Here is a 26,478-nt window from a genome sequence, read left to right as displayed (position 1 = left end):
CAAGACCTTTGCAATTTCAATATTGAATATTATATTATCATTAAAAATGACAAGCTCATTTAAATTTCACACATTACTTCACCCAAAGATCCAAGGCAAAGGGTTTGTCTGTTTTAGTCATTTTGTTGTGTCTATTTTGTTTCTTAAGTAAAGTCTGGGCATTTGCATTGTTTTATTTTCAGATGTCTTTATACATTAAATACAATAATACTTTCATCTGGTGGCTTTTAAAATGTGTTGAATTGCTGGGTTTTAGCTCTTGCTTAAACTGAACTGTTGCAGAGACTGACTAAGGAGTGAGATGGGATGATTAAGCCTCTTTTGATGCTGGTGGTTTCTTCGATTTTAGCAAAGGTCAGGGTGGTTAATATCCTCAGCTGCCTCTTTCCAGTTTAATTTGTTTTCAGTGTCATGGTGCTTAATAACCTCAGATGCCTTTTTTCAATTTAATTCATTTTCATTTCAATTTAGTTCAAATGCTTATTGACCACTTTATTCTTATGCAAGATGTTTTGCTACCTCTACATGAGATACAAAGATGAATAAGCTCTTGCCTCTAAGAAGCTGACATTACAGTACCTGGATTAATACAACTAAACAGACAAAAAAATCCCACTATAGAACAGGTAAATAAATATGTGTGAACAAAATGCCATGGGGATTCATTGGAGGAAGAGATCATATCCACTGGGAATCTGGGAAGGATTCCTTTGAGACAGGCCTTTTGAATTTCGAGTAGGCAGTTATAAGAAATGGGTATTCAGGGTAGAAAGGTGCTTGTGAACCGTAAACAATGGTGAGGAGATAGGAAATGTGGGCCCTTTTTCTTCTTTTTCTCCTAGTCCCTCCATCCTTCTTTCAAATCCATCCTTTCTTTTCCATTCCAGTTACACCATCCTAAGTTATATCCTAACCACTTTAGTTGGGCCTGCTATGAAAGTCTTCTTGGCAGTCTCCCTTCCTCACCTGGCTTCTTCCTTCTTACTAAATTATATAACACTCTCATGGTATCTCCCCATCAGAGTAATTTTCTTAATGCTGTCCAACTTCAAATACCATCGAGTCCATCCCCTTTTCCATAATCCCTGCTGTGTAAGAACCACCTGTCTCTCTTCTACCTTTTGCTTTAGGAGCTGTAATCAAATCAATACTACCATTATTTCTGCAAAGGACATGATAGTTGATTGCCCTGTGGCTCAATTCACCATCCCTGTGACTCTCTAGAGCAGAACTTCCTTTCATGTCCAACATCTGCCATTGTCTCACCATACTGAAATGTAAGGTCCTTGGGAGCCAGAATATCTCATTTTAATTTTCTTATTTTTAGCGCTTAGTGCAGAGCCTGGAACAGAGTGCTTAACACATGATTTTTCTTTTATTAATTCCTACAACACTGATCACTCCTTAGCCATGTTATTCCTTAGCTTTGCATTCAAGGCCCTCTGTCGTCTGATTCCAATATTGCCTACTGTTCTAATCAAGCCCTTCCCTCTAGCCAAAGTGGTCAATTCATTGTCTTGAGAATGTGGTTTATACTTTCCTGCTTCCAAGTATTTACTCAAAGTGTCTGCAAGCCTCAGAACTTAAATACTCAAAATACTCCTTGTCCTTTAAAGCCCAATTTACCTCCTCTAAGAAGTTTTCCTTGACCACCTCAATTCACAATGATCTTTTCTCTAAAATCCTGTGATCCTTATTATGTGTACCACTCACTTGGTGCTTATTGTGCCTTGCCTTATTTTGTTGTTCAAATAAACAAACATTTATTAAGCACCTACTATCTGCCGGGAAATGTGCTAGGTGCTGAGGATACAAGAAAAAACCAAATGGTCCCTGATGTCAAGGAGCATACATTCTCCTGAGGAGATACAAGGTCACATAGCTAGTAAATGTCTGAGGCTGGATTTGAACTCAGGTCCTCCTGACTCCAGGGCCAGTGATCTTTCCACTGTGCAACCTAGCTCCTCTTTGCATTAATAGTTAAGATTTGCATTAATAATTAATATTTATGTAGCTCCTACTGTGACAGGCACTGGGCTAAGGGTACATATCATCTTATTAGGTCCTCAAACAACCCCAGAAGGTAGGTACTATCATTAACCCTATTTTTATAGTTGAGGAAACTGGTTAACAAAGAAGTTAAGTGACTTGCCCAGGTTCACATAGCTAGCAAGCTTCTGAGGCCATATTTGAACTCTGGTTTATCTAACTCCAGGCCTAGGACTCTATCTACCATGCCACCTAGCTTAGCACACAGGACTGAATAAATGCTTATTGATTTGATTATCCATCTTAATTGTAGTGTCAGTAGACACTACTCTATAACCAATTCTCTTGCTATTAAAATTCTTCTCTAGGAATTCTAGAACTTTGGAATCTTCTATCAAACCTTAGACTCTGCAAAAGGCCTGAGTTAGGGGTAAAGTAGCAGAGTATATCAATGTCAAACTGCTTGACCAGGGATAGAATTCTTTCCTTTCTAGATCCCACATTCATTCAGGTAGTAAGTTCTGTGAGTTCTCCCTAAGAAACATTCCTCTTCATTTCTGTTTCCACTAATCTAAGTTCAGACTCTTCCTTCTCTGGTCCATATTTTCCACATAACTGCTAAAATAATCTCCCTAATACCATTTCTCTCCTCAAACATCTTTTGTGGTCATACATTTCTTAATAGGATAAAATATAAATTTCTTAGTTTGGCATTTAATGACCCCTACAATCTGGCTCCAGATTACTTTTGCCTGCTTATTTTACAACATTCATTCAGACTAGACTGCTTGCTGTTTCTACCATGTCATTCAGCCCTCTCCCACTATGTTTCAAACCACCATCATCTCTGCTTGTTGAAATCTTATTTCATTACCCTAATGTGAAACTACACATTATCCATGCAGCCTTCCCTGATATCTCTTCCTGTCCTTGAATCTTTCATACTATTCTGGTTATCTCTTAGATGTACTTAATCATTTTAAATCATATGATAATTCTTTGTATACACAGCTCTCATCACCACTGTTATGCCTTATATGAAGAAGCTAGGTGTCCAGGTCTGGAGTCGGAAAGACCTAAGATCAAATCTGGCCTCAGACACTTAGTAGTTCTGTGACCCTGGGCAAGTAACTGAACCCTGTTTGCCTCAGTTTCCTCATCTATAAAATGAACTGGAGAAGGAAATGGCAACCACTCTGGTATCTTTGCCAAAAAAAAAAAATTAAAAAGGAGTCATAAAAAGTTGTACACAACTGAAACGACTGAACAAAAATATCTCATATCTTCTTTGTATTCCCAGCACCTAGAGTACCTAGGAAGTGGTGTTTAATGAATGTTTACTGAATTGCCTTGAACTCCCCCATCTTTCTTCTTCTTTTTTAATAGCAATTTTCCCCATTACATGCCAAGACAATTTTAAGTATTCATTTTTACAGTATTTTGAATTCCAGATTTCTCTCTCTCTCTCTCTCTCTCTCTCTCTCTCTCTCTCTCTCTCTCTCTGCCCTCCCCTCTTCCAAAAATGGTAGGCAATTTTATATAGGCTATACATGTACTGTCATGTAAAACATTTCCATATTAGTCACAGTTGTGAAAGAAGAAACAGATCAAAAAGAAAAAAAAACATTAAAAAGAACAAAGTAAGTGGAAAAAATATGCTTTGATCGGCATTCAGAGTACATCAGTTCTTTATCTGGATGTGGATAGCATTTTTCTTCCTGAGTCCTTTGTACTTGTCTTGAATCATTGTGTTGCTAGGAAGATCTGAGTCATTCATAGTTGGTCATTAGATGATGTTGCTGATGCTGTGCATGATATTTTCTTGATTCTACTCATTTTACTTTGCATCAGTTCATATATGTCTTTCCAGGTTTTTCTGAAATCTGTCAGTTCATCATTCCTTATTACACAATAATATTCTACTACATTCATATACCACAGCTTGTTTAGCCATTCATTCCCCAATTGATGGGCATCCCCTCAGTTTCCAGTATTTTGCCACCACAAAAAGGGCTGCCATGGATATATTTTCACATGTATGTCCTTTTCCTTTTTTTATAATCTCTTTGGAATACAGACCTAGTAGTGATATTGCTGGACCAAAGACTATGCACAGTTTGGTCACCTTTTGGGCATAGTTCCAAATTACTCTGTAGAATGGTTGGATCAGTTCACAAGTCCACAAACAGTGCATTATTATCCCAATTTTCCCACATCTCCTTTTTTGTCATATTAGCTAATCTAATAGGTATGAGGTGGTACATCAGAGTTGTTTTAATTTATATTTCTCTAATCAAAAGTGATTTAGACCCCTTTTTCATATGCCTATAGATAACTTTGATTTCTTTATCTGAAAACTGCCTGTTAACATCCTTTGACCATTTATCAATTGGGGAATGATTTGTATTTAATTTATATTGTAGTCAAATTTATATTTGACTCTGTTTTCTATATATTTGAGAAATGAGGTCTTTATCAGAGATACTTGCCATGAAGATTGTTTCTACCCTTTCTGCTTTCCTTCAAATCTTGGTTGCATTGGTTATGTTTGTACAAAAGCTTTTTATTTTAATGTGATCAAAATTATCTATTTTACATTTCATAATGCTCTCTACCTCTTGTTTAGTCAGGAATTCTTCCCTTTCCTATTGATCTGACAGGTAGACTATTCCTTGCACTTCTAATTTGCTTATGGTGTCACCCTTTATGTCTAAATCATGCACTCATTTTGACCTTATCTTGGTATATGGTGTGAGATCTTGGTCTATACCTAGTTTGTGTTCTATTATTTTCTAGTTTTCCTGGTAGTTTTTGTCAAATAATGAGTTCTTTTCCCAAAGATTGAGGTCTTTGGGTTTATCAAACACCAGGTTACTATGGTCTTTGACTATTGTGTCTTGTGTACCTAATCTATTACACTGATCCACCATTCTATTTCTTAGCCAATACTAGATAGTTTTGATGATTACTGCTTTATAACATAGTTTGAGATTTGGTATTGTTGTGCCACCTTCTTTTGCATTTTTTTTCATTAATTCCCCTGATATTCTTGAACTTCTGTTCTACCAGATGAATTTTGTCACTTTTTTTCTATCAAATCAGCTCTATCAAATAATTTTTTGGTAGTTTGATTGGTATGGAACTGAATAAGCAAATTAGTTAAGTCAGAATTGTCATTTTTATTATATTGGCTCAACCTACCCATGGACAACTGATATTTTTCCAATTGTTTAGATCTGACTTTATTTGTGTGAAAAGTGTTTTGTAATTGTGTTCATATAGTTCCTGGGTTTGTCTTCTGAGTTCTATTAGGTAAATGGGTAGGGCACACATTTGCAGTTGAACCCTGTTAAAGGTATATTTATCAATAAATGCAAAATATTTATGTATAAATAATTTTTGTATTTATATGTATAAATAATTTTTGACAACTTATAATAATAAGTTTCCAAGGAAACTTCCTCATTGCCACATTTAATTTTGTCGAATAATTTTTCCACTAGTGTCTGATTCTTTGTGATTCCTTTTGTGTTTGTTTGTTTTTTCTGCCTTGGCAGGCAGATTCCCAAGTATTTTATATTGTTTACAGTTATTTTAAATGGAATTTTTCTTTCTACCCCTTGCTGCTGGTCTTTGTTGGTCATATAAAGAAATGCTGAAGATTTTTGTGGGTTTAGATTATATCCTGCAACTTTGCTAAAATTAATTATTTCAAGTAGATTTTTTAGTTGATTCTCTAGGGTTCTCTTAAGTGTACATCATATCATTTGCAAAGAGTGATAGGTTTTTGTTCTCATTGCCTATTCTAATTCTTCTATTTCTTTTTCTTCTCTTATTGCTATACCTAACATTTCTAGTAGAATATTAAATAATAGAGGTGATAATGGGCATCCTCGTTTCATCCCTGATTGTATTGGGAAGGCTTCTAGATTATCTCCATGGTAATAATGCTTGTTGATGGTTTTAGATAGATGGTGATTATCATGTTCTCTATTGTTTTTAACAGGAATGGATACTGTATTTTGTCAAAAGCTTTTTCAGCATTTGTTGAGATAATCATATAATTTGTTGGTTTTGTTATTGATATTGTCAATTACATTGATAGTTTTCCTAATACTGAATCAAACCTGCATTCCTGGTATAAATCCCTCCTGGTCATAGTGTATAATCCTTGTGATATATTGCTGTAATTGCCTTGCTAGTATTTTGTTCAAAATTTTTGCATTGATATTCATTAGGGAAATTGGTCTATAATTTTCTTTCTCTGTTTTAGCTCTTCCTGGTTTAGGCATCAGCACCATATTTGTATCATAAAAGGAGTTTGGTAAGACTCCACTTACTTTTCCAAATAGTTTGTATAGTGTTGGAATTAATTATTCTTTAAATTTTGGTAGAATTCACTTGTAAATCCATCTGGCCTTGGGGATTTTTTCTTAGGGAGTTCATTAATGGCTTGTTCAATTTCTTTTTCTAAGATAGGATTATTTAGATCTATTTCCTGATCTGTTCATTTACATTTTCATAAATATTCCTCAATTTCCCTCAGATTGTCAGATTTATGGGCATATAATTGGGCAAAATATTTCCCAATGATTGCTCTAATTTCTTCTTCATGGGTGGTGATTTTGCCCTTTTAATTGTTGATACTGGATATTTGGGGTTTTTTCTCTCTTTTTAAATCTGTAATCTCTTTATTTTTAACCAGTGACTTATAAGTCTTATTGGTTTTTTAATAAAATCAGCTCCTAGATTTATTTATTAGCTTAACCATTGCTTTTTTTTTTAACTTTCAATCTTTTTAATCTCACCTTTGATTTTCAGGATTTCCAATTTGGTGATCAATTAGGAATTTTTAATTTGTTCTTTTTCTAGTTTTTTTTTAGTTGCATGCCCAATTCATTGTTCTGTTCTTTTTCTGTTTTGTTGATGTAAGAATTTAGATAAATAAATTTTCCCCTTAGTACTTCTTTGGCTGCATCCCATAAATTTTGGTTTGTTGTCTCATTGTGGTCATTCTCTTTAATGAAATTATTTATTGTTTCTGTGATTTGTCTTTGACTCACTTATTCTTTAGAATTAGATTATTTAGTTTCCAATTAATATTTAATCTATCTTTCCACAGCTTTTTGTTGAATGTGATTTTTAGTGCATTATAATACAAAAAGAATACATTTAATATTTCTGCCTTTCTACATTTGATTTTAAGGTTTTTATGCCCTAATTCATGGATTTTTGTGTAGGTGCCATGTGCTGCTGAGAAAAAAGTGTATTCCTTTCTGTTCCCACTCAGTTTTCTCCAAAGGTCTGTCATATCTAACTTTTGTAACATTCTATTTACCTCATTGGTTTCTTTCTTGTTTATTTTTGATTAGATTTATTGAGTTCTGAAAGGAGATATGCCCAAATCTTGCCCATCCTTTAAAAAAAACCCTCCTCTTGATCCTACCATTTCTTCAAGCTATTATCTTTTATCTTTTGTCCCTTTCACAAACAAGTGTTTATAAAAAGCTAACTCCCCACTAAACAGATTGCAGTATGGCTTATTACTCTCTCCTTTATAAGTTTTTGTGACATTGGATAGAACTCTGGGATAGAATTCCTGAGTTAAAATCTGGCCTCAGACAACTTACTATCTGTGTGACCCTGTGCAAGTCACTTCCTATTTGCCTCAGTTTCATCATCTGTAAAATTGAGCTAGAGAAGGAAAAGGCAAACCCCTCCTTTATCTCTGCCAAGAAAATCCCAAATGGAGTCATGAAAAGTTGGACATGATTGAACAACAACACTAGTATAGTTTTGTTTTCTATTTCTCCCCATAACTCACTTAGCTTCTTCTTTAAGAATGTGGATGCTATACCACTTGGTGCATATATATTTAGTATTTATATTGCTTCATTGTCTGTGATATCTTTTAGCAAGATGTAGTTTGATTCCTTATCTCTTTTAATTAAGTCTATTTTTTGCTTTTGCTTTGTCTGAGATCAAGATTGCTACCCCTGCTTTTTTTACTTCAGCTGAAGCATGATAGATTGTGCTCCACCCCCTTACCTTTACTCTGTGTGTGTCTCTCTGCTTCAAGTGTGTTTCTTATAAACAACATATTATAGGATTCTGGTTTTTGATCCACTCTGCTATCTGCTTCCATTTAAGGGAGAGTTCATCCCATTCACATTCACAGTTATGATTACTCACTGTGTATTTCCCTCCTGTTTGTCTTCTCTCTCCTTTCACCCTTTCCCTCCTCGACAGTATTTTGCTTCTGTCTACTGCCTCTCTCAATCTTCACTCTCTTCTGTCAGTCCCCCAACCCCTTTTTTTTAATCTCCTCCCCTTATAATTTTCTATTGGATAACATAGATTTCTATATTCAACTGACTGTGTACATTATTCCCTTTCTGAACCAATACTAATGAGAGTAAGGTTCAAGTGATGCCCATTGTCCACCCTCCCATCTTCCCCTCCACTGTAATAGGTCTTTTGTGACTCTTCATGTGAAATAATTTACCCCATTCTATGTCTCCCTCCTTTCTGTACCCAGTGTACCCCTCTTTTTCATCCCTTAGTTATTTTTATGCCATTCCCTTCAATTCCCTTTATACCTGTACCCTCCATCTATGTATATTCCTTCTAGCTGTACTACTAGTGATACAGTTTTTAAGAATTACAGTATCATCTTCCTATGTAGAGATGTAAACAGTTTAGCTCTATTAGCCCTTATATTTTCTTTTTCCCTTTTTTACCTGCTTATCTCTTGGGTCTTGATATCGTAGATAAATTTTTTGGTTTAATTCTGGACTTCTCCTTATGAAAGCTTGAAATCCTTCTATTTCAATGAATGATCATTTTTCGCTTGATGTATTGTGCTTAATTTCACTGAGTAAGTGATTCTTAGTTATAGTCCTAGCTCCTTTGCCTTCTAGAATATTATGTTCCATGACCCTCTGATCCTTTAATGTTGCAGCTGCTAAGTCCTGTGTAATCCTGATTGTGGCTTCCTGATATTTGAATTGTTCCTTTCTGGACACTTGCACTATTTTTTCCTTGAACTGATAGTTCTGAAATTTAACTATTCTTTGGGGTTTTATTTGGGGATCTGTTTCCTGGGGTAGATTCTTTCAATGCTTATTTTGCCCTCTGGTTCCAGGATAATTTCTTGAAAGATGCTGTCCAGATCCTCCTTTTGACTATTGCTTTCAGGTAGTCCAATGATTCTGACATTATCTTTCCTGGATCTATTTTCCAGATCAGCTATTTTTCCAATGAGGTATTTTACATTTTCTCCTATTTTTTTCATTCTTCTAAATTTGTTTCATTGATTCTTGATATCTCATAGAGTCATTATCTTTCACTTGCCCAATTCTAACTTTTAAGGAGTTATATTTTCTTTTTTTTTTTTTGGCAAGTATACTTTTTAAGGAGTTGTTTATTTCAGCGGATTTTTGTATCTCCTTTTCTGTTTGGCCAATTTTAAGCAGTTGTTTTCTTTTTCTAAGCTGCTGACTCATTTTTCACAGTTCTCTTGCATCACTTTCATTTCTTTTCCTAATTTTTCTTCTACCTCTCTCATATGATTTTTAAGCTCCTTTTTGAGCTCTTCCATGAGTTTTTTTCTGGGCCTGAGACCATTTCCTGTTTTTGTTTGGGGTTTTGTCCACAAATGTTTTGATATTGTTGTCCTCTTCTGAGTTTGTGTCATGATCTTCCCTGTCACCATAATAATTTTCTATGGTCAGATTATTTTTTTGCTTTTGTTTTTGTTTTTTGCTCTTTTTTTTTTTTTGGCCTTTTTCCTTTCTTTTAAATTTGAGCTATGCTCCCAGGGTAGAAAGGGCACTGTCTCAGGCTTCTTATGCCAGGGACTGCAGGCCCTGGCTGTTTACCTAGTGCTGCACTTGTGTTACCCTGAGGCCCACGGGGGACCCTTGTGTGGGGTGATGCACTGAGGGGGTGACCTAAGGGGGTAGCTAATGCTACTAGAGGCTGTGAGGGTCTGGCACCTTACCTGGTGTTGAGTGGAGGTCGTAGTGCTTGTGTCTGGGGTATGCTGAGGCTGGTGGGTTGTTTCTGCATTTTCCAAGGGCTACATTGAGGCACTTGGTGGTCTGGCTGCTGGAGGTTGCCTGTTTGCCTGGAGCTACTCTAAGGTTCTTAGAGCTGGAGTTTGCCAGTTCCCCTGGCTATGCTGAGGCACGTGGGGGTCCTGGTGTTGGCAGTTCCCTGCTCCACCTCACTGGGGCTCAGGATCTCCCACTTTCCTCGCTGAGGTGAAGCTTGCAGTTAGCTTGCTAGAATGCTTCCTATCCTGAACTGTGCTCCCCTTTTACCCAAGTGAGACATACCTTTCCTGACAATCTTCCAAATTTCTTGGGCTCAAAGATTGTTTCACCCTTTCTTTTTGCTGGTTATATTGTTCCAGGATTTTTTTGGGGGTGGTATTTTATGGTTGTTTGGAGGTGAACATGGAAAAGTTGTAGCAATTTACTGCTTACTCCACCATCTTGGCTCTTGGAAATCTAAACTCCTCCAATCCTTTCCCCTAACACCTTTGGTCCTAAAATCATAATTTCATCCTAATTTTACCCAAATCTCCAGAGCACAGGGCAAAATGACATTGGTTAGACAATCCTTGTTCTCACATGTGTTTATTAAGCCTGTTATTATATTTAACCTCTTCCAGGTAACAAGAAGAATATTTTTTTCTTTTTTTGCAAATCGTTGAAGTGGCTTATTGGAACCCTTTTCAGGGGAATAGTACCTACATATTTTACATATTAATTACATTTGTAATCCCACTTACATAACTTTACAAAATTACATATGATTTTACAAGTTGTCCCATATAGATTCATTCATTAATTCAGCAAAGATTTATTAAATATGCTATGCCATACTATGTTCCAGGTGCTAGGTATACAGAAACAAAAATGAAACACTCCCTTCCAGCAGGGGATTTATAGTCTATTTCATAGATAGATGGTAATCGAAATCAGTGTTTCACTTATATGTTATCAATGCTATTTTACTACAGGATCTGGCTTAACTTTCTCCTGAGAAAATACCACAAATCATAATCTTCTCTTTTCTTATCATACTTATTTACTGATTTTCAGAGTAATTTTCAAATTATCCATGTTAGTGAACCTTTTTTGAGCCCAATTATTTGCCATTACTTTTTTTTTTGTCTAGCCATGATTTATTTTCAGATACTTCCTCTTAGACAGAGGGGATTTAAAATAATAATCTATGGTCGTCAGAAAAATTTCCTGCCCAGGAATAAAGTACTTTTAGGAAACAGAAATAGAAAATGTCTTTCAATTATGTCAAAAATAGAAAGATGTGACAATGAAGTCAAGATTTAATCCAAGGATTGTTACAAGAGGAAATAAAGAAAAATAAGAAAAGGAGAGATGTCAGTAATTCATTGAGGCCAAGTGGGTATCCTTGAATTACATCCTAAAACATTAGCCAAAATTACACATTTTACACAATAAAAGGTCATCCAAAAGGAGAATATTCATGTAGGCAAATCTTGTTTCTTCCCAGAACTAAAAGCCATTCTGTTGAACACATGTGTTCAGTTTTTTATGGAAAGGAACTTCATTTTGCAGATGGAAAATGTACCCAGAAAACTCAAATGATTTTGCCCAAGGTCACACAGTTAGTAAGTAATCGAGCCAGATTCAGACCCCATTCTTGATTCTTTGATTCTAAATCCACTAGTTCATGGTTATCAACATTTTAATAGTCTAAGAAAAACAAAGTAATGCTTTTTCCACTGTGCCATAGCAGATCCTATTTCCCCCTTAACTTCCATTATAAAGTCAGATATATTTCAGTGGGAGAGAACAGTGGCTCCCCAAAATAATGAAAATATACTCAGAAGTGGAAGCAGCAGGGTGTAATAGAAAACATATATGAAGTGAGAGTCAGAAGGTATGAGCTCTGGTATTAATAAGACTTTAGCAAGTCTTTCCCAATCCTATTAATGCTAATAACAACAGGAGGAATGTTATAGGTACAAAATGACATTGTTGGAGTTCAGATTCTGTAAATTCAAATGATGATGTTACCTAGAAAGAACCTGTGAGCCAACATTCTGAACTCAGTTAATCAGCAAATTAAATCAATTTCTGTTGAGTGAGTGGTACCCTCTCCAAATTCAGTTCAATTCAGGACTCTTTTATTAAGCCTATGATGTTCCAGGTGGTGTAAGTGTTGAGGGTGGGGTGGACAATACAAAACTGAAACAAAATTGTCCATGTCCCTTCTCTACCTTTTCCACCATTCAGTTACTGTTTGAAAATTTTCTCTCCTGTCCTATCCAACTGCTTCCACATCATAGCAGGATAATGTTCTTTTTAAAGAATAGCTTTAGAAGAACTCAGGTGAAAAGTAAAACTTTATAAAACTTGCATTTAATCTTGCTTTGATTTTACCCAAGAGACTTGAACTTTAAAGCTTTAGGTAAAGACTCTTAGAGAGGCAGTTTCTGCAAGGAGAATCTGCACAAAGTTTTGGCCTCTCTTTGCCTTTAAAAAGGCACGATTCTTAATTTCATTTTTGAAGTGAACTGGAAATCATTACATAAGTATTCGAGTTGGCATCAGTCCATAGTTAGCTAAGCCTAACTCAGAAGACCAGGAGGGCTCCAAACCACCAAAAATGCTCCTTGGCTCCCTCAAATCTCCCAGCGTCATTTTCGACTGAGTAATATTTATCTCATCTCAAAGTGTTCATTCTTTCTGTTGTTGTTGTTCTGACAGGGTATATACAAATATATATGTTTATGATTTGGGAAAGGAAACAATAGCTTGAGGTCTCTGTAGAACAGCATTTCAGTCTCTGGCAACCATAGCTATCTGGGTTATAAGAATAGGTAAACTTTTCCTGACGGTAAGGAAGAGCTTTGGTGGTGACTTTTCACATGACTCAATCAGTTGATTTTGCTACCTCAGCAGTGTTCACCAAGTACAGTAAAGAACTGCACTTTGCATATGTATGAGGATCTCTGCCTTAATAGATCTGTTTTACATGTTTGGACCCTGAGCTAGTATTAATATAGCACTTTATCCATGTTATTTCATTTAGTATTCCCAACAACTGTGAGAAAGGTGCTACTATTATCCTCATTTTATACTTGAAGAAACTGAATTGAGGAGAAATTTGGTGATTTGCCCAGAGCCACTCAACTAGTAAGTGTTTGAGGCAGAATTTGAACTCAGGTCTTCCAGATTCTAAGATTAGTACTATTTGCCACCATTCTGTGCCACCACGTCAGGTTTTTCCCTAAATACTTTTCTAGCTACTCTAAGTACTTCTCAATGAGTCGTTTTTGTAAGTAGTCCAAGGCTTCAGGGCCGCCTGGAGGAAGCCATAGGGAAGGGCACTTGTATATTCATTTACTCTATGAATTGTAAAGTTATTACTTTGTCAGGCAAGGTACCTTACTTCTAGATAACACTGAAGATTTGTCAACCCAGGGGAACCAAGGGACAGAGATGAGAAAACTTTCAAATAGACCCCATGTCTTTATATTTATTTGCAAGGCTTTATATTAAGCTATTTGAAATGATGTGTATTTCTCAGTTATGAAAAGTTTCAGAAACCAGTGGTGGAGGAGGAGAAATAGCTATAAAACAACAGCACTAAAGATAAATATAAGGCGTTTGAAGTTTGTTTAGCATTTTAAGCTCCTAAGACACTCCATTACTTTTGAGAAGTTTATTTTGTCATAAGCATTCATTAGCAGTAGTGAGATTTCAGTTTTTCATACCCAGACCATTGTCAAACCTCAGCAATTCTTTCTTCCAATGATCCTCTCTAGTTGCGTAGTCAGAATTTGAAATGCAAGCCTGTTCTTAACCCTAGACCTTGGAACTTTGCCATTACAATGAAACAGCTACTTGTTATCAAAGTTGAGTATATTTCAATCATCTTGCTTAGCGGCTTTTTTCTTTTTCTTCTTGGAGAGTAGCCAGAAGTGCATTTCTTTAGCCAAAAAAGGATTACGGGTCTAAATGCAGTGTGATTCTATTCCAATATGATATGCTTGGGTAGGTACTGTATATACATCAGCTACTGTGTCAACTCAAGCTTACTTGGGTCATAGGGCTTCATGTCAAATGAGTGAAACATTGGATTAATGACATAGCTGTGCCCTTTGCCCTTTTAAAATGCCAGCTCTGCATTTCATTCACATTAGGTCAATAAGATTTGCTGTTTGGATTAGCACATTTTTCACACAGATAGAATTCTACTTTAAGTGAAAAAAACAAAAGCAAAAAACAATTACCCTTCCTTAGTTGGCTCTTTCACCTAATGAACCTTCTGAGCTGTCTTTGAGCCATTCTGTATTAAGGAATACTTAGAACAAGTCAGTTGGTATGATGGTTAAAAAAGAGAGGTATATAGGCCTTAAACATGAAATGCCCTCCCACCCACCCACCCTAATTCAATGCAGTATTTCACACTTGATTGGTTCATAGAGTCTTTGGTGCTTATCACATTTCAAATTTTATTTTTAATTATAACATTTTATAATACATAAACTAATTATCCTAATCACACAGATATTTGTAATCATTACTTGATAATAGTTTGGTTAGTATGCCTAGAAAGGAACTACTTTTCCTGGCATTAAAGGGTATATCATTTGTCTTACAGAGTCTGGTATCCACTCTTTAGGTCTTTGGCATTCTAATGGAAATACATGTACTGGATTAATTGCTGAGGTGCTCTCAGTTTTCCTCTTGTCACTAATTTACCTCTCCAAAACAATGATGCAAATGTTTTTTTGGTTGCATTATCAGGTTTTTGTGGATCATATTGGTCAGTGTATTGTGGTTGTAATCTAATGAAAATTCCCCCTGGTGGATTGTTTTGACGAATGAATGGTACTGTGTTTTTTACTCTTGCAGGTAAGTCATAATGTCCTTGTTTGTCATATATTGGTCCTCTTGGGTAAATTGGTCCCTGGCTGTCAACAGCTACATTTACTGAGTATGTGTTTGCTTGTGTTTGATTTCCTGCTATCTCATCTTTTGAGGAATCATTATCTGAGTTGGTCACCTCTCCCTTGTCATTTGTTTGTCTTCCAATTGTTTTTGCCACTAGCTTTGGGATGTTTTAGAGGCTTGGCTTTCCATCCATTGTTGCTGTATGTTGTATGTGTCTCCTGCCCATGATTCTTTGCTTAACCCCTTCCTTCCATGTTGTCTATCAAATATTTCTCTTATGCTTCCTATCTCATTCCCCACCCCCCCTGCACCCCACCAAGTACTCCAGAACAGACACCAAATCTGTTCCATTTTTCAGTTTAGGTAGTGAGAAGGCTCCCACTGCCCCCTGTGTTATTTCAGGTCCCCTTGTTCCTGTTTTGAATATGAACTCTGGGTACAGGTGTCCAACTTCATGTTGTCTAGTTCTGATTGCTTCTGAGTAAGTATCTTTTGCTTTTCCTGTTCTTATGCCTTTATTATCATAGTCGGAAACAATTTCAGCATGTCTGTTAGTTTCAAATTTTGGTTTGATTCTTGGTGCCCTCCCTAGTTTTCTCTGGTCTTGTATGTTTCTTCTGAGATTGACTGTGTTACAGTGGAAATTGTATGTTCCACTATACCAACTATCTCCAGTCCTTAGTATTTCTATTGGTAATGAGTTTTAAATGTTAGGAATATGTTGTTGGTTGGTGAGATGTCAATTTAAGTTGTTGGGTTGTCAACTGTACCATTGTCTATTAGTTTTCCAATACTGAATCCATTTAGTGAGTGGAAGTAGTATCCATATTGGTCTAGTTTGTTAGTTTCCCATGGTTTGAAGCGCATAGGTTTCCATCAGGTGCCCATGGGAAAATGTTCTTGCTGTCTTCAGCAATGAGTAGGTTTGCTGTTAGGTCGTTTGTGTGTTGTGTTGTTGCTGGCTGGATTGCTATTTTGATGCATATGTTGAAGATTTCCTGCTCTAATGAGATTAATTGGCTAATTGAGCAGGTGTTTATCATGTTGGAAGTCTGCTGGAGACGTCCATACTCCCCATGCATTAGGGTCCATTAAGAACCTTGGTGTTAGTATTTGTGCATGAGTGTTGTCTTTCCACCCTTCTCTCTTTTTGATAAAGTTGGTTTGTACCATTTGTAATGTGAATGTGTGTCTTTCTGGTTTAGTTAGTATTATGTGTCTGGATGCATTGCAAGTTATGATGACTTCATGGTTAATGTACTTCCATTCTGTAGTGTTGTTAAAATTTCCTGCTTATTTGCCTGCTCCTGATCCTCCTGCTACTCCTGTTTTAGGTTCCTCTCCAGCCATTAAAATTGCTTCCTCACTCATGTTTGTGCCTTGGCTAGTTAGTGTGTTTGTGTTTTTAGGTGATGTTCCTAATACCTTTCTTTTTTCAGCTGGGTTGATGAAAATGTGTTTAGGTACAGGTCTTTTTTTCCCTCTCTGCCCAAGTCCGGATGGTTTGAGTTTTTTTTTCTTAGGTGGTTCCAGTTCTGGTGCTATGAGTCTCTTAAATCTAAAAGCCCTTTTTCCTAACCAACCACCCAGTGCTCTGCTTCAAAAGTTTTTTGCATAAAGTCCTCATCAGCTTGATCAAAGTGTGGGTGTGGATTCTGACCTTGTTCTCGTGGATGTTGGTGTGCTTCGTCATGTTCTTCAGCTGCTTTTTCTGATTCGTTGGTTGGTTCTTGTCCAGGTGGAGTGTTGCCTGGTCCTAGATAGTTGTATCCTGGTAGAGTCCAGCCTGAAAAGAAGTAGGTGGTTAGTGTCTTATGTATTTTAAGTTTTTTTTAGTTTGAAGGATAGTTGGTTACTTATCTTGTCTTGGTCTGTGCAGTTCAGGCATCTGTAGGATGGTACGTTAGTTGTTGAACACCATCTCCCATTCTGCATCCAAGAAGTCCAAGGTAGATTGCCACTCGATTGGTTGATACACAGACTGCTTAGGTAATTTTTCAGTTCTTCTGCCATCTGATGTTCCAGCGACCCCAGTCTCCTCTTCTTCGATAGAGTCAATGGATTAACTAGATGTAGGGTTTCTGGAGTATGCTAAGTTGGTTGATTCTGCATTGGGTTCTTCCGTAGATTCTGCTGCATCTAAGAAGTTGTTCTGTACAGTAAGTTGTGGGTTGAGAATGAGCTTGTTATTTATAATGTCCCAGTACTTTGGCTCTGCCCAATTCTCCTCCCAAGTTGGTATGTTACCCCACCATTTGATGTATGAGGACATGGTTGGATTCAGGCCCAGGTTTTCTAGAGATTTGAAGATGTTTGGTATTTCTTTTGGTTCTATTAGACCCAACTAACCACCTAGAATTCTGCTTAGGTTGATGTGAATGCGCCTGTGCTTTATTGGCTCTCTGTGTTCAGGTTTTAGTTCACAGCCAATTCTCACATTAGTAATGTATTCACTGGATGTCATGATCACTGGTGTTAGTTTGATTTGTTTGCTTCCCTTTCCTTTCTGATCTGGTCTTATGCTTTGCCCTGACATGATTGCTTTAAATTGGTTTACTTGGTGTCCTAAGTTTCCTGGTTCTTCTACCCATTTGATGTTTTTATTGCAGCAGTCATTAAATGGAAAGTTTATACCAACTAACTGACAAATCATTTGAGCCATTAGTGATTTGCCCATGCTCATTGCTCCTTCTAGTAGGATGGTATTTCTTTTTCTTAGTTGCTTGTTTAGGCAGCCCAAGATTGCATATGTTACTTTGATAGGTTTGTATCCATTTAGTTCAAATATTTTAAATAGTTTGGTTGGTTTGATGTTTTTTATTGCTTTGCCCTTTTCTGCTATCAGTTCATATGATGTAATGAACTTACTAAACCTCAAACTAACCATCTCCATGATGGTTTTAATTATTACCTCTCCTCCTAGATTTGCTGTGTGTTGAATGTAGGTTTCTGGCTCTTCTCTCATCCGTTGCTCAATTGTGTGGCATCATTTGTTGTACGACGAGCAGATGGTTGATGCTATGGTTTGTTCTTTTTATTTTTTTCTATCTTAATTTTTTTTCACTTCTGCTTTGGTAGTCTAAGAAGTCAAATGCATTTGCTGAGTCTACTGCTCTTATGTAACAGTCTTCTGAGTTTACTTGGTATAGTTCTTTTCCTAAGTAGTTTTATTACAAAGTCCTTTACTTGGGGCATTTAACCCTGGATAAAACATCTTCACATCTATAAAATAAGGAACAATAGCAAAGCCCTGATACATTTAGTCCAGTAATTCAGTGAACATAGGCTCATCATGTGTGAAAGATGGCCTCATATATATTTATCCTTGAACAAATCATAAAACAAATTGAGGCCTCATTCTGCCATTCTGTTAATCTTCTAGAGACCACCCTTGGATAGCCTTAGTCATAATCATTTAAAGTCAAGAGCAGGGATCTGAAGCAGGCAGTGGTAGATGCTGGAGTAGTTTGCCATTTCCTTCTCCAGTTCATTTTACAGATGAGGAAACTGAGGCAAATGGGGTTAAGTGACCAGTCACACAGTAGCATCTGAAGCCAGATTTGAACTCAGGAAGAGAAGTCCTCTCAATTCCAGGTCCAGTCCTTTATCCACTGTGCCACCTAGCTTCACATCAATAGTTATTACTCACAGTGTTTAAATTTCATCTGATATTTTTCAGGACTAGTAAAATTTAGTTTGTCTTTGTTTGGAAGGAAATGAGTAAGTACTGAACATGCTATCTGTAGCACTATAACTAAATACTAAAGTAGAAAGGAATATTGAAACTGATTGAATAGACTGGGCAATGCCCTTCCTCCGTGTTGCAGACAACTGAAAAAATATATGTTCTATTTTAAAAAGTCAGCCAACTACATTGCTAATGTATGAAAATATGCTTCCTACCTAAGATGACAGATAGTGATGTCAGAATAGGTTTTGGATTTAGAAACTTTGGTGATATACAATTGAAAATTCCATGAAATAAATTTTCTACTCTCAGGCTATTGGCTAATTCTAATTTTGTAGTACGTTCTATATAGTGCAAAAATAGAATGCTGGGCTTCCAGTCAATCCAGCCCAAGTTCAAATCCAGCCTCAAGGCATTTGCTGGCTATGTGACCTCAAGCAAGTCATTTAACCTTTATCTGCATCAGTGTCATCATCTGTAAAATGGGAATAATAATAGCACCTATTTCCCAGGATTATTGTGAGGATAAAATGCGATAATATTTTAAAGTACTTTCCAAGCCCTAAAACACTATATAAATGTTATAATTATGATTTTTGTTTGAAGGACATAAAGCAGGTACTATAGGAGTTTATACAATGGTACAATAAAATAAAGTACTAGATATGAAGTTGGAGGATCTGGGTTCAAATCTTGACTGTTTCCACTTACTACCTGTATGATCTGAGCCTCAATTTTTCATCTGTGAAATGAAGGGGTTGGACTCAATGGTTTCTAAAGCTCCTTCCAGCTCATCCTAGCATCCTAGGATTTCACAGTGGGATAATCAATGAAGTCTTCATGGGGGAGATAACATTTGCAATAGACTTTGAAACATGGGTAGGATTTCAGTAGTTGGAGGTGGAAGTGTAGTGGTTAGTGCTTTGCAAGCAAATAGAATATCATGATCAAAGATATAAAAGCATAAATACAGACAGTGTGCCTGAGTAATGATGAAAAAACCAATTTGGCTAGAGAGTATGGTTCATGAATGGAACACCATGTGTAAATCATGGCACAAAGCATGCTTTTTAAAAGAAAATCTGTCAGCTTTGTTCATTGTTAAGGCATTGGTAGAGCAGGGAACTCTATACTCTTCTCTTCTTTTCATGGATATCATTCCATAGACTTTGGGCATTTTTCTATCTCTTGGATCTCAGTGTAAGTTAAGAGCCCACTATAGGATGCTAGGATCACTAATGTAAAGCTAAAATGATCTTAAGGCAATCTAGCTTAATCCTCTTATTTTTATGGATGAGGAAACTGTGGCCTAGAGAAATCATTGAGTAAGGAGAGCTGAAATTTGAACTTGTGGTTTTGTGACTCTGAATCCAGCATTCTTTCTGTCGTACCATTAGAGATTCTTCTGTCTGAGGAATCAGTTTTTTTTCACCAAATATTGATGCCTAACTAGGTCAATGAAAACTCGGAAGTATCACTTTCAACCAAACTTTCTAACTTCTTTCTAGCTGCTATAATAGCAGTTGCAGATATAGCAGTAGATAACAAATTGATTTGACGTGTAGAACTCAGCTGCCTTGTTCATTTGGCAAGGACTGCAAAAAGCCCAAGATAAGGCAAGGGTAAGAAGGTTGGGCAATGGTGCAAATGTTTCCCCTTACAGAATTGACTCTAAGCCAAGACCATGGGAATGTAGGGACAGGATGAGAGGCTCCTTGTGTAGAGAAAAGCAGACAAAACTTCTCCATTGTAGCATACTTTAACCATAGTAATGCCATGCTTAACTTAGAAGCATCAACCATCACTGCACAGATTCTATTCTTGTATCTACAAACCTTCCCTCAAGTAGCCTTGTCCAACCAATCTAGTAACAGGGCTTTCCATCTCTGGACACACGTTGTACTCTCTGCTTTAAATAATGCTCTGCCCTACGCCTGAAAGGTTTTTTTCCTCTTTCTTTTATAAAGTCTGTCTCAAATGCTACCTTCTATCAGTAATGATCTTCTCTTTGGTCTCTAATTTTGTTGTTTAGTCATTTCAGTTGTGTGTGACTCTTTGTGACCTCATTTGGGGTTTTCTTAGCAAAGATACTGGGGTGGTCTGCCATTCCTTCTCTGACTCATTTTACAGATGAGGAAACTGAGGTGAAAAGGGTTAAGTGACTTGCTCAGAGTCACACAGCTAATACGTGTCTGAGGCCAGATTCAAACTCAAGATGATGAGCTTTCTTGTCTCCAGGCCCTGTATGCTAACCACTGTACACCTGACTGCCCTTGGGCCTCATATAGCATTTCATTTATACCTTTCTTATGAATTTACCACTTAACATTTTGCATTATAGTTATCTTCCTTCTAGACAGAGAGCCCTATAGAGGCAAGGACTTTGATCTATATAAACTTTCTACCTTCCTGAGTTCCAGTTCTGTGTACATAGTAGGTGCTAAATAAATGTTGAAATTTATGGATTTTTTTCTTTCAAGAACATACTGATTCATTGATCTTTCAGATATGTTTGTCTTTAAGTAATTTACATTTGTTATAAATAATTGCAATTGGCTTATTTCCTTCCCTTCAGTTTTGAATGACTATTTCATTTTCTTCTGCAATAGCACATTTTATTTTTATTATTATTTTTGAGTACGCATATTCCCCTTTCCTCTCCCACCCCCTCAATCTATTTAACTCAAGGCTTGCTATCTATCAAAGTTAAGAAAAATCCTTGAAAGTTCCTTGTGGATATGAAATACTCTATTTTTCTCTGTCTGTCTAGCACTTAGTACAATGTCTGGCACACTGTAAGAGCTTATTAATTACTTAAGGAATTGCATTAATTAAAGCATCACATTTGTAAACTTTGCCTGTAGAAAAACTGTGATTCTATCATTAATTAATCCTTTCATGTCTAATTAGCCTTCTACAGGCTTTTTATACTGGCTAAAAATAATGAATACTTTTCTTTTAAAAAAGCACAGTTTAATCACTCTTGGTATAAACTGGCACCAATGAAATTGCCAAGGAGAGTATCAACACCAGATAGTAGATTTACATCTTACAAACAATGATGCCAGTTTTCAGCCAAGAAAGTCTTCTCCTTTCTTCTTCTGCGATATTAAAAGTTTTCTATCCTTGCTCATGACGGGAATGTTCTATTCATTTAAATATATTGGTACCAAATAGGATTGACAGGAGATTTTTAACAATAGTTTTAAGTAATTTGGACCCAAATTTCTGTATTTATTGAACCTTAGAGGACTTTATTGCAGTGGTTTAATTGTTACTTCCCAATTTTCTTTCACACAAAGTAGACTCAATTTGAGTTTTATAGTCATGCAAAGGTAGGGACTGATCTATGATGTCACTCGCATAGGGAATTCCTTGGTGTGGAAAATCCTCCACCAATTCAGATTGGTACCTTCTCTGCATCTTTGAACTTCAGAGAGTTGCTTTGAGAGACTAAGTGATTTTTCAGGGTCACGTAGTCAATATATGTTAAAAGTGGGACTTAAACCCAGATCTTTCTGCCTACAAATCCAGCTCTTCTTCTACTGCACCAGTGGTATGAAACTCAAATTGAAAATGGGACCACTAAATCAAGTGGCCTGCGTATTGACTTAGAAAACCACATATTGACCTGCATATTGACTTAGAAAACCACATATTAGGGGCAGCTAGGTGGCGCAATGGATAGAGCACTGGCCCTGAAGTCAGGAGGGCCTGAGTTTAAATCCGGCCTTAGACCAAAAACTTGATACTTACTGGTTGTGTGACCCTGGGCAAGTCACTTAACCCCAACTGCCTAAAAAAAACCCCAAAACCCCACATATTAACATTGTCTCCATCCTATGATATTTTTATTTATTTTGTTAAATATTGTGGGCTACACATTGACTTAGAAAACATTAACTGTATTATATTTTTGCTTATTTTGTTAAGTACTTCCCAATTATATTTTAATCTAGTTTAGGCCTCATTCAGGAGATTGCCGTCGGGCCCCATGTTTGATACATCTGTATACCTTCCATATGGTCATAGAAACAACTATTAGACCTTAAGTTTCAGAACTTGAATGACTTTATCTACCATATTAATTTTATACCTAATGTTATCTAAAGAACACCAAGCTTTTTACTGTATCTTAAGTATTGTATTTCACCTTCCACTTTAAATTCATTCTTTTAAAGCATTTTGTGCGATAGGTGGGCATATAAGCCTATGGTTTCCACCATCAGCTCACAAAGAACTTAACATCAGAAGACACAGGTTCAAATTTCATCTCTGCTACTTAGGGTCATAGATTTAGAGCTATACGAGATCTTAAATGTCTTCTAGTCCAAGCCCTTCATTTTATAGACAGGGAAACTGAGACCCAGAGAGCTTGAGTGACTTGCCAAAGATGACAGAGGCAGGAACTCAAGTCCACTGGTTCCAAATCTGCCTGGCACCTCTTCCACTGTTTTACCGTACCTGTATGGCCATGAGGAAGTCACTTAACCTCCTTGGCCTGAATTCCCTCTTCTGTAATATTAGCAGGTTGAACTATGTGATTTTAAAGAATCCATCCAATCCTAAATCCTGTGATGCTCTGAATGAGCTAGGAGCAAAATTATTGCCTTGTTATCCTGACAACTGGGGGCAGTGAGATGGTGCAGTGGAGAGAGCACCAGGCTTGGAGTCAGAGAGATCTGAATTCAAATATAGCCTCAGACACTTACCAGCTGTGTGACATTGGGCAAGTCGCATAATCCCTATTTGCCTCAGTTCCTCGTATGTAAAATGGGGACACACTGGGGAAAGAAATGGTAAACTACTCCAGCATCTTTGCCAGTGTAGAGTCAGACACGATTGAATGGCTAAACAAGAATGTCTTGACTAAGTAACAGTTTTATTTTCAGTCTTTTATGTACTTACTTCCAGTTTGAAGATGTATATGATATTGTTTGAGAGGGCTCATATGTACTTTTAAAAAGCTTATTATTAATTGAGAACCTATAATTATACCAATTGTAATTGGTAACATTGACAGGCAAGATCCCAGTACAACAGTGGAATTGTCCAGATTTTTCTGTTATGTTGTCAAATTATTATATTGCAAAAAGTTGTTGTTAATGGGGGCTTGGAAGCAATGTGGTTGGTTATAAAGCCTAGTTTCATATAATAATATTTGTCATAGAGACCTATATAATTGTGTTATCACTTTTAAATAGTTTATAGTAGAAATACCAAAATAAGTACTTTGGTCAGTCAAAAGTAAGTGTGCATTTGGTGGATTGACTAAGTTCAATCCATCTTCATTATACATAAATAGGTGTATATATACACATATGCATAAGCATGGCATAGTGGAGAGAGACAGAGATAGGCAGTCAGACATCATGATATAATGGATAGAATATTGGCCTTGAATCTTGGCCAGGAAGACCTGGACTCAGATGCTGCCTCAGACTCATGCTGGCTTTGTGACACTGGATGAATAATTTCAACTTTCAGAGCTCTGGGCTCTGTCAATTTAGAACTGTCAATTGCAGAAAAGGTGCAACCTGATTTTGTAGGGGGACTTTCCTTATCTGAGAATTCCTTAAGCTTGATGAAGTCATAGATTCAGAATTCACTCACATATGTAGATATGAAATGTTCTATATAATATGCCTTCTTTATATATTATTTTCCATATAAAATGTATCATGTTGTGTCCTTTATGTATAGGTGTATGTATATATCCATATATCTATATATAACGCAGCACAGTATAGTGCAAAGTTAACTGTATAGGAAATCAGATGCCCTGGTTTCTAGTCTGGACTCAATTAAATTCAACAAACATTTGTTAAGACCTTACTATGTACCAGGCACTGTGCTAGGCATTGAGGATAGAAAAACAAAAATAATACTACCTCTATCATTAAGGAGCTTAGACAAATCACTTTATCACTTTGGACCTCACTATATGATATTAAGGTTTCCTAATCTTTTTTGTGTCATTGGACCCCTTTGGCGAACTGGTGAAGCCTATGGACTTCTTCCTCAGAATAATGTTCTTAATGCAAAGAATAAAATATATGGGATTTCAAAGGAAACCAATTATTGGAATATAATTGTCATAATATTTTTAAAAGCAAATTCATGGGCCCCAGGTTAAGAACCTCAGGGCCAGATGAATTCTAACTGTGCTCTTAAATGCCGTGATGGGTGCAGTGGATAGAGCACCCGCCCTGCAATCAGGAGGACCTGAGTTCAAATGCAAACACTTGACATTTACTAGCTGTGTGACCCTGGGCAAGTCACTTAACCCCAACTGCCTAAAAAAAAAATGCTGTGATGCTTTGAAGATGGTGCTACTTATCCACTATGGTAAGGCATGTGCTTCAAAGTGTTTCTTTCCAAGAGGCTGGAATTAATGTATCATTCTCTTATGCCTCTTATGATTAATGGCAAACACTGGAAAAACAGCTAAGTAGGGTTGGTTGGTTCAACTGTGACCACAGAAACAGAGTGAAACTTATTGGTATATGTGGTAATTCCACTCACAAACCTTAGCCTTATTAACCCCAAGGTCCCACAGATGTGCTAACCAGCTATTGACAATATGAATAGACATATGGGAAATTCCTGAGTTAAGATTCTATGATCTAGCCACCCCATGCAGAGAGTAAGAAGAATCTCTTGTGCTTTTGTTCTCGGGCCTATACAGTGCTATGCATAGTTCCTCAGAGGGTGCTGTGCATATAGTAGGCATCCTTCAAGTGCTTGTGGGAGGAAGAAAGGAAAAGTTAGAAGACTAAATTAAATACAATTCCTAGGAACTCAAAATTTTCACAGAAAGGTAACTTTTAAAAATGTTTCTGAATGGGTTTTGAAGATCCGTGTTGTTTATGACTATTTATGTAAAGGAAAGTGCTTACAGAAATTGCTGCTCTGAATTAACTAACTTACTAGCCTTTCAGCTGTTAACCAGTAATACTGTTCATGGTACTAAATACGGCTTGTTCAGAATTGGTAGGCCACTGACAACAGAAAGTCTTTGCTCTCATCTTGATCACAGTCCTTGAAAATTAATAAGTGGTAGCTATCTAGCCATATGGTAGATTAGGGACTTGAAATTCTCAGGCTTACTAAATATTGCTCTCCATATACTGTATTTTGGCCAAACTGACCTGCTTGAATGAATGAATTTAAAAAAAACATTTAATTTCCTACTATGTGTTAAGTACTGGGGATACTGGTAAAAAACTGAGACAGTCCCTGCTCCCAAGGAGTTCACATCCTAATTTGGAAAAACAGTGCAAAAAAGAAAGTTCAGATGCAGGGTGAATGAAAAGGCCTAATGATCTTTAAGGTATATTGATGACAGATAATATGGCAACACCTCTGGAACTCAATAGAAGTAAGGCTTGGAGGGCATAGAATAAGACAAAACCATTCTGAACTTAACAAACATGAACCAAAATGAGAATTTTCATATACATAGTGGAATGTATCCTTCCATATAAAGAGAGGATTGTACTTAAAATTCTACATCTCCATAAAATACAGGCACTTTTCTTTTTAAGTACATGATAAATTCAACATGTAACTTTCAAAGCTGTCTGCTTATAATTTCTTTCTAGTCTTCCTTCTCTTTTCATTTCAACAACATGTTTGAATGGCCCTCTTTTCTTTCTTTTCTTTTTCTAATTTTTTTTTTCTTTTGGCAGCTTTATCACACTTCCCTCTTATTACAGAATCCCTCCTCCCACCCCCACCCCTACCTCAACTGATGAGGGAAAAAACCCTTTGTAACAAATCCCAACATTGACTGTGTCTCAGTCTGGCTAGGGAGACGATAAGGCCTTACTGTTCCTCACATGT

The 26,478-nt window shown here is 36.6% G+C and overlaps 1 protein-coding gene across 4 annotated transcripts in view; it reads left to right on the top strand.

The window, feature by feature from the left end:
* The window catches only part of DSE (dermatan sulfate epimerase), a 94,712-nt gene that overhangs the window by 53,788 nt on the left and 14,446 nt on the right, over positions 1–26,478 (top strand). Inside the window, exon 1 of one of the 4 annotated variants that reach the window (XM_078155183.1) lies at positions 14,828–14,906. The exons of the other annotated variants lie outside the window; for them this stretch is intronic. The gene's annotated coding sequence lies outside the window, so the exon portion shown is untranslated. Of the gene's footprint in view, positions 1–14,827; positions 14,907–26,478 lie in introns of those variants that run through there. 4 annotated transcript variants of the gene reach the window in all.

This window comes from Phascolarctos cinereus, unplaced genomic scaffold (assembly GCF_003287225.1).
Source record: "Phascolarctos cinereus isolate Bilbo 61053 unplaced genomic scaffold, phaCin_HiC Scaffold_5;HRSCAF=322, whole genome shotgun sequence".
NCBI lineage: Eukaryota > Metazoa > Chordata > Mammalia > Diprotodontia > Phascolarctidae > Phascolarctos > Phascolarctos cinereus.
Note: the sequence above shows the minus strand (reverse complement) of the source record. Positions and strands in the feature narration are given on the sequence as shown.